This window comes from Acipenser ruthenus, chromosome 32, assembly GCF_902713425.1.
Source record: "Acipenser ruthenus chromosome 32, fAciRut3.2 maternal haplotype, whole genome shotgun sequence".
Taxonomy (NCBI): domain Eukaryota; kingdom Metazoa; phylum Chordata; class Actinopteri; order Acipenseriformes; family Acipenseridae; genus Acipenser; species Acipenser ruthenus.
The window spans coordinates 9,868,342-9,877,602 of NC_081220.1; the positions used below are offsets into that span (position 1 = coordinate 9,868,342).

Here is a 9,261-nt window from a genome sequence, read left to right on the forward strand (position 1 = left end):
TGGCACCAGCATGGGGTTACAATGAAATTAATAAATAAATTACGACATAAAACAAAAACACATGTGGGTGTATTTTAATCAAAAATCCATGCATCCACAATTCTGATTATAATCTCACAGCTAATTCTTTACAAATGATCAATTTCTATATTTCTCGGCTAATGTGGTGTATAGTTTAACATATTAATGGATTTTAGAAATCATCTATGCTAGTCTGCCGCTCAAACAGTTTTAAATATAATTTAGATTTAAATGGCAGGTAGTATATCAATCAATTTCTAAAACAGGTCGCATTTTGTAATTTAAATAGGCCTACGTATGAGCTACCAAAACTTATTTTTGTTTCATGTCGTTATTAATGTATTTACTTATTTATTTGGTTAAACTTTAATCCAGCCTTACATTTTAACTTCTTGAAGTTACCACAGTGTGTCTGTGTATGAATTACTGACGAGTAATATTTGTGATTTGATTACTCTAGCAGATGAACTGATAATGTATGGATGTTATTTTGTGAAAACAATACAATATTAAAAAAAGAAATACTACAACATTTAATAAATAAATAAATTATACACCAAACTGTAGCACATTTCTTTAGTCTTAATATCATAACAAATATACTTATTATAAATACGTATCACCTTTTATTTGTTGGAAAACGGTCTGGAACTTCTAGTAAAGTATTATTTTAATACAGTGCTGTTTGAGTTAAAATATTGTTTTCTTCAAAATTCAAATGCCAGCAACGGTGTGTTAATTTAACGAAGCGCCTAACGCCGCTCGGAACGTTCGCATTTTTAAATCCTAACGGTCTCTGCTCAGCTGAGTGGAATGTTCACGAGCCGGTTGCCTAGCAGCGTCTCCCCCTCCTTCTCTGCCCCGCCCTCTCTTCCTCTCTCGTTGTACCAGCTATGAGTTCTAATTTAGCTTCGTTGTATCTGCGCAATTCTTTCCTAATTTTTACAAATTAGCTTATTAGGGGCTTCGTGTTTTTAAAATGGTTCAGGTGCAGTCCGGACAGACTGACTGGAGCATCATTACAGTCTAACGCACTGCTCTGAGCTTTGTGTGGCGCCTGATACACAAAATAATGAACTATTATGACTAATGACTAATGACTGTTAAATAAATCACATGTATTGCTTTTTAATGCTAAATATGTATCTGGTATTCTAAGTATTATCTACAATGAATAATTCAGCTATATTCATATTCATAATGTAATACAGTATTGACAGGATCCAGTATTATAAATAAATAAACACGCTTTAAGAGAAACAGCAGTGATGTTTATTGACCATTCCCATACATTCTCTATATGTTTCTACATTGTTTTGCACAGGGACAAGGGACTCAGTGATGTTAAAAAAAGAAAATAGAGCCCACAATTAACCAATATAGAAAGGAAGGGGGAGAAATGTATTGCCTGTGTGCAGTACCTTACACTTTTCTCTATTAAATGTCATTTGAAATGTGTCTGCCCAGTTCTGAATGCTGTCTAGATCACTTTGAATGTCCTCTGCTGCTGCAACAGTGTTTGCTACTCGTATTTGGAACTGCAAACACAAGTCAAAAAGGAAGTTAGAAAGGCCAAGAGAGATAGATATAAATGATCATTGCTAAGGGGGCTAAAACCAATTCCAAAATGTTTTTCCAATATTATAACAGCAAGAGAACATTCAAAGAGGAGGTTAAATGTCTAAGAGATACAAATGGCAAAATCATAGATGAAAAAATAAAAAATAGCAAATATATTAAATGATTACTTTTCACAGGTTTTTACAAAGGAGGATACGGACAACATGCCCCACGTCAACCTGTTCCTATCCAGTTTTAAATAACTTTAGCATAACAGAGGCAGAAGTGTTAAAGGGATGAGAAGCTCTTAAAATAAACAAATCCACTGGGCTGGATGAGATCCTCCTAATAGTACTCAAAGAAATGAAAGAAGTTATTTACAAACTGCTAACCAAGATCATGCAACAGTCTCTTGACACAGGGGTTGTACCGACAGACTGGAAAATTGCAAACGTAATACCAATCCACAAAAAGGGAGACAAAACCGAGCCATGTAACTAAAGACCAATAAGCCTGACTTCTATTATATGTAAACTTATGGAAACTGTAATAAGATCCAAAATGGAAAATTACCTATATGGTAAAAGTATCCTGGGAGACAGTCAGCATGGTTTTAGGAAAGGGAGATCGTGTCTAACTAACCTGCTTGACTTTTTTTGAGGATGCAACATCGACAATGGATAATTGCAAAGCATATGGCATGGTTTATTTAGATTTTCAGAAAGCTTTTGACAAAGTCCTGCTAAAAGATTAATTCTCAAATTGAATGCAGGTGGGATTCAAGGAAATGCATGCACATGGATTAGGGAGTGGTTAACATGTGGAAAACAGATTAGAGGAGAAACCTCAAAATGGAGTGAGGTAACCAGTGGTGTACCACAGGGATCATTATTGAGTTCTCTGCTATTCCTAATCTACACTAAGGATTTAGATTCTGGTATAGTAAGCAAACTTGTTATTTACAACAACACAAAAATAGGAGAAGTGGCAAACACTGTTGCAGCAGCAAAGGTCATTCAAAATGATCTAGACAGCATTCAGAACTGGGCAAACACATGGCAACTGACATTTAATACAGAAAAGTGTAAGGTACTGCACGCAGGCAATAAAAATGTGCATTATAAATATCATAATATGACACCTATTGAAACACAAGTGCAGCGCTTAGAACACATATACAAATAGAACTAATCCACTCTTCTATTAAACTGTGAACTTAGTGTTTGATTGAATCCATCTCTGTGTTTGTATAGCCTGGAAACAGGCATCAGTGCCTTGCATAGTAGCACACACTGCCATAATTCACACTGACCACAAGAGGGAGCCAGAGCACCACTGCTGTTTATAATGTAATAACACAGTAATAAGACAATTGACATAGGCATCAGTTACCTCCCCAGTCAGCCCAGTTCTCCCATTGTTAACACAAACCTCCTCACATCCAGTCATCTAAACACTACAGTGTGGTCTGTGTCTGTATATGAGCAATACTGAAATTGAAGAAGGAATTTATGAAAAATACCAAGGAGTTTATGTTGACTCAGAAATGTCGTCATCTAGACAATGTGGGGAAGCTATAAAAAAGGCCAACAAGATGCTCGGATATATTGTGAGAAGTGTTGAATTTAAATCAAGGGAAGTAATGTTGAAACTTTACAATGCATTAGTAAGACCTCACCTTGAATATTGTGTTCATTTCTGGTCACCGCATTACAAAAAGGATATTGCTGCTCTAGAAAGAGTGCAAAGAAGAGTGACCAAAATTATCCCGAGTTTAAAAGGCATGTTGTATGCAGACAGGCCAAAAGAATTTAATCTATTCAGTCTTGAACAAAGAAAACTACGCGGCGATCTGATTCAAGCATTAAAAATCCTAAAAGGTATTGACAATGTCGACCCAAGGGACTTTTTCGGCCTGAAAAAAGAAACAAGGACCAAGGGTCACACGTGGAGATTAGATAAAGAAGCATTCAGAACAGAAAATAGGAGGCACTTTTTTACACAGAGAAGTGTGAGGGTCTGGAACCAACTCCCCAGTAATATTTTTGAAGCTGACACCCTGGGATCCTTCAAGAAGCTGCTTGATGAGATTATGGGATCAATAAGCTACTAACAACCAAATAAGCAAGATGGGCCAAATGGCCTCCTCTTGTTTGTAAACTTTATGTCCTAGAAGCGGGAGTATTTAAATGCTGTCCAAATGCTCACTGACATTAATCGATAAACTTGACCTTGTTATAATACAAGTTAATACAGACAGCACAGTGAGTCTTTAGAGCAAGGTCAATTCTAGCACATCATGATAATACAATACACACATTTGTGATTTGTTTCCCCAAAGTTGGAGAGTAATTCATTAGTAGAAGTGAAAGATGAGAGATGGTCCAGGTTCAATAACCAGTTTAATGTAGGGAGCACACAGTAAAGTAAAAGCAGGGTTTGCCATAATGCCTCCAGCATCTCATCATGCCTTTTGGTTTACCCACAATATGCAAGTAACAATTACCTGGGAAAGAGCAGCGTGCTTCTGAACGGCTAAACCGATGACATTATAGAAACAATCAGGCACTTTCTCCTTTACTAAATATGCAATGCAGAAGAAAGAGGAAATACATGAATCCTCCCTTGCCTGTTAAGAGTTCTTTGTTGTCAATAAAGAGTGCTTTTTGAATGATTTCAGTGGTGGCAGTTTGACAAGAATACATGTCATGTGAAATAAACCAGTCCAAAACGAGACATTGATGCTAATAGTTTTATTGCTTAAAAAGCTTTACAGAAAGAGACAGGCTTTTACCCAGTTTCATGTAACAGCAGATAGTGTTGTTTTGGCAGGACAGCATTTATACTGGTCAACAGTTGGAGCATTTGTTGTCATGAATGCAAATAAAGAGATTTTTAAATAATTGAGAGATGAAGAAAATCTCTATATAAACACAATGTTTTTGTCAGTCTGTGAACAAGGCCTGTCACGGGTCACTTGTGACATCACAGGGTGGCTGTGAGGAGCTGGGAGAAGAAAGGAGTCTACTGGTCAAACCTGACTCGGTGCAGTGATTATGAGCTGGGGCAAATCAATCAAGCACGCTCTCCAAGTAACTCTTTGTATATGTGCCCATGTGGAGTTGTATTTCTATTCAAACATGTGTGAGCATGTGATCTCACTGAGAATCTGAGACTACATGTTAAATAAGGCCACCTTTCCATACAATGTAAAGACCTGCTTCATGAGAGGCAGGGAATCACCCAATAGAAAAACAATGTTGTCTCTATTATATATCCTTGAAGAGATTGACCAAATGCACAACAGAGAGCAGCTGTTTTAAACAAACTGGGAATGGCCTGATAGAAATATGTATGGGTGCTGTAGCTGTGTGTTTGGAGAGGGACCACAACAGAAAGGTTACAGCCATGCTACAAAAGAAGGTTGCTGGTGTGTTTAAGCTTTGCTTGCAGGTCTGCTGTCAGGTAAACTCCAGCACTGTGATCCCTGGGCGCTGCTGCTTCTCAGTAGTGCTGGCATCGCCTGCAGCGGTAGGTATGCCAGTCTGAAACCAATTGAAGACATTATCAGCAACCTGGGCAGAAAAGCTATTGTTCTGATCCATACCCTACAGAGCATTGCACAGCTAGGTAATGGGATTGTGGGGTGGTAATGGTCAGCATTGTCTAATAATATAGACAATCAGTGTCACACTGAGCTGCAGAATTGAACTCCCTCCCATGTGTAGACAGCATCCTCCACACTCTTTGTATTGCACTCCTTTGAATTACAAATTTGAGTAAAGCTTTGTGTAATTCAGCATGCAATTTCACAATCCCAAAGGGTATGGAATCAAATGCTAAACTGTGGAGCCACCACAACCTCGCAATATAATCCTATCAATAAAAAACACGGAAACCCTCTATACTAGTTCAAATGCCAAACATGCTTCTGAGGTTTTATTCAGAGCAATCCTAGATCAAAGCTCCTCTGTTTTGTCCCCTGCTTTTATATTTTGTTTCACTGAAATGACAAAAGTTCCACATGAGATTGAGGTCAGTGGACCCTTCTTCTCAACTCAAAGCCAACCCTGACATAATGACCTCCCACAGAGAACTACTGTACACACACCATAAAACAGCAGCAAACACATTCATCAGATCTCCTGGGATTATTTGTGGAGTTGGTTACTCCGGCATGAGATCACACACATGTAATAAGTTTAAGTATACATTTCTTGATTGCAAGAGACAGGTTAGACTTTTTATTATTATTATTATTATTATTAATTTCTTAGCAGACACCCTTATCCAGGGCGACTTACAATTGTTACAAGATATCACATTATTTTTTTTACATACAATTACCCATTTATACAGTTGGGTTTTTACTGGAGCAATCTAGGTAAAGTACCTTGCCCAAGGGTACAACAGCAGGGTCCCCGACCGGGGATTGAACCCACGACCCTCTGGTCAAGAGTCCAGAGCCCTAACCACTACTCCACACTGCTGCCCTGTTTTTTCCTCTTTCCAATAAGTTACGAATGACCTCAAATCGATCAATAGTTGGAGACAATGCAGTAGAAAGATGAATCATAAACTTATCTTGATATTTCCAGTTGAAGGATTATGATGGATGGCATCTGTTATAAAACTTATTCCAACAATTTTGTGTCTCTCTTGGAGTTCCATCCATATTTGACCTGGTCGACCTCATGTTCTAAACTGATATGGAATGACACTTGGTTTTCTATTTCAAATTGTTCTAATATATCCCTCAACCAATGTATACAGAAATAATAAGGCATACTCACAGCGAGCGCAGCGGTACCCATGACGGTAGTAGAAATAGTAGTGATAGTGGTGAGCTACACAAAAAAAGAAAAGATAATTAGTAACAGTCTATTTTTAACACAGATCTTCTTAAACCCACTGCCTTCCACACTGTAGCCCAGAACTCAACCCCCTGAGCTACTCAGGGACAGTGGCCCATTGGTTAAAGAAAAGGGCTTGATACCAGGAGGTTCACATCCCGGCTCAGCCACTCACTCACTGTGTGTGACCCTGAGCAAGTCAAAACGTAAAACTGGAGTCCTATTGTAAGTGACTGCAGCAGCAGTTGTTGATGCATAGTACACCCCCTAGTCTCAAAGGCATTTTGGAGAAAAGCGACTGCTAAAAGACTAATGAATAAAAAAGTAATACTCAGATCCACAAGCATGCACATTGCCTTCCACTCTGCAGGGCACCACTTTCTCTAAACACTGAGCTATCAAACCCATTAACTCCTATACTACAGCCCAGCACTAACCACTAAACTGCTCAAACCCACTACCTTCCACACTGCAGCTCTGCACTCTAGTCACTGTGTCACTGAAGCCTCTCAGCAAAGCTACTCTGATAAACAATTCATGCCCTGATTGAAAATAAATACAACCCACTGATTGCTGCATGAAATAAAGTAGAATCCATTTACTTACCATAGTAGCATCTGTACCTTACTGTGAAAGATAAAAGTGATATATTGAGTTCAGTCCATTTGAAGTCACTGCAGTGGCTGCTTTATACAAGAATGGGGCCTCAGTAGTGTATTAGAGAGCTATATATTTCAAAGGAGTGTCTCTCTATTTGTACATTTCTATTATTGGCAAAATCCAAAGCCAGGGCTCCTTCTTTATATCCCCTCCCACAGGATACAGAACACCTCACTATGTGAGTATGTATTAAATGAAGATGGCATTTCTTATTAAGAGCAGCTAATTCATACTATTATACAATAATACCCCATTCCATATTCTCAACATCAGCTGTAGGAGACCCCATTGTTAACATGTATTCATTTCTTGTGACACGCACAGTACATGTGTATTGTATTGTAGTGTACAGTCACATTTTTATTAAAATATCAGATTCACACTTACCACGAGCACAGATGCTATAATCTGGAAATGAAATAAACATACACCATTAAATACAATTTAAAAATATATATACAATTCATTTCTACATATTAATGTACCATAATAAAATAAAATACTTACAACAGTAAGCTGTTCCAAAGAAAAAGAAAAACAGAAACAGTGGTTATTGGATTTAATAGTTCACTTTATATTCATGTTTGAGTTCCATTTACTGGAATGTCTTCAATCAATTGACCTTCAGTCTATAATCCATGCAGTTCACCCAAACCAGGAGCCAGCTCCAGAGAGACACACACTTACTTCTGTAGTATCTTTTGGACAAGGCATCCTTCTTCACTACCATGGACTGTGTCAGGACCACTTCAGAATCCACTTCAGGAGACAGAAAGCACGTGAAGATCATTAAACAGTAGGTTGCATCCCTTCTACTTAAACACAGACCATGTTGAGGAACTCTCCACATTTGGATTAGGATTTCAATGTACATTAAAGAAGATTGCTGAACAGTAAGGAGCTTCACATTTCATTTTGTTAGAGTGTGTGTTACAATGTTTTCACCTGAGTTCAGGAGCTGCTCTTTTAGTCAAGTTATTATATCTCAGTTGGGCGATCCTTCTTACTGACATTTAAGGTGATCAATTAATACAATATGTCTTATTAAAGGTGCTGCATCAACACATTTAAATTCACATGTTAAATGCAAACAGGTGAAATATTTTCAAAGTGTATATCCCTCAAGCTTTGTGTTTTCCTCTTCCGCATCAGTGTGACAGACAGACAGACAGACAGACAGACAGACAGACAGACAGACAGGCAGAAACACACTCAACAGAAGAAGCTATAGGCCATCTGTACTCACTGTCAGCTCTTTTCTCCATCATATTGTCTCCTATCAGGTAAAACAGAAATAGGTTTATACAGTTAGACGTACATTAGAAAACAGATCTGGGCACTTTGTGTTAGTGCCAGTAGAGAAACAGCAGCTAAATGTGCTCAGATTCACTGGGGTTTGGCCTTAAGTCTATCATCTGTAATTCACAATGTGTTCCTCTTGAAGGTTTAACGTTGTACCCACACACTACCCAGACGTGCTTTTCAAAGGACTCACCCAACTCCCGCTCTCCTTTGAGTCCATCACTGTCCAGTTCAGCATCACTGTCACCTGAATCCTCTGCCTCTGGAACAGGGAGAAGAGAGCTTCATGAAGCAATGAAGGAGTCCCTCGACTGCAGTGCACAGCTTCAGCTCTTTTGCTCTTTCTTTCTCTCTTTCTTTCTTTGTTTGTTTCTTTCTCTCTTTCTTTCTTTCTCTCTCTTTTGCTCTTTCTTTCTTTCTCTCTTTCTTTCTTTCTTTCTTTCTTTCTTTCTTTTTTTCTCTTTCTTTCTCTCTTTCTTTCTTTCTCTTTCTTTCTTTCTTTCTTTCTTTCTCTCTTTCTTTCTTTCTTTCTTTCTTTCTTTCTTTCTCTCTTTCTTTCTTTGTTTGTTTCTTTCTCTCTCTTTTGCTCTTTCTTTCTCTTTCTTTCTTTCTTTCTTTCTTTCTTTCTTTCTTTCTCTTTCTTTCTTTCTTTCTCGCTTTCTTTCTTTTTCTCTCTTTTGCTCTTTCTTTCTTTCTTTCTTTCTTTCTTTCTTTCTTTCTTTCTCTCTTTCTTTCTCTCTTTCTTTCTTTCTCTCTTTCTTTCTCTCTTTCTTTCTCTCTCTTTCTTTCTTTCTCTTTTGTTCTTTCTTTCTTTCTTTCTTTCTTTCTCTCTTTCTTTCTTTCTTTCTTTCTTTTTTTCTCTTTC

General features: G+C 37.8%; 1 long non-coding RNA gene across 1 annotated transcript; it reads right to left on the bottom strand.

Moving 5' to 3' along the window:
* Nucleotides 1-7,773: 7,773 nt before the first annotated feature.
* Nucleotides 7,774-8,659, bottom strand: LOC131703050 (uncharacterized). The gene is made up of 3 exons (XR_009309670.1): nt 8,590-8,659; nt 8,341-8,370; nt 7,774-7,853 (listed from the first exon to the last, which is right to left on the bottom strand). It is a non-coding gene; the product is annotated as an uncharacterized LOC131703050 (long non-coding RNA).
* Between the last annotated feature and the right edge of the window lie 602 nt (nt 8,660-9,261).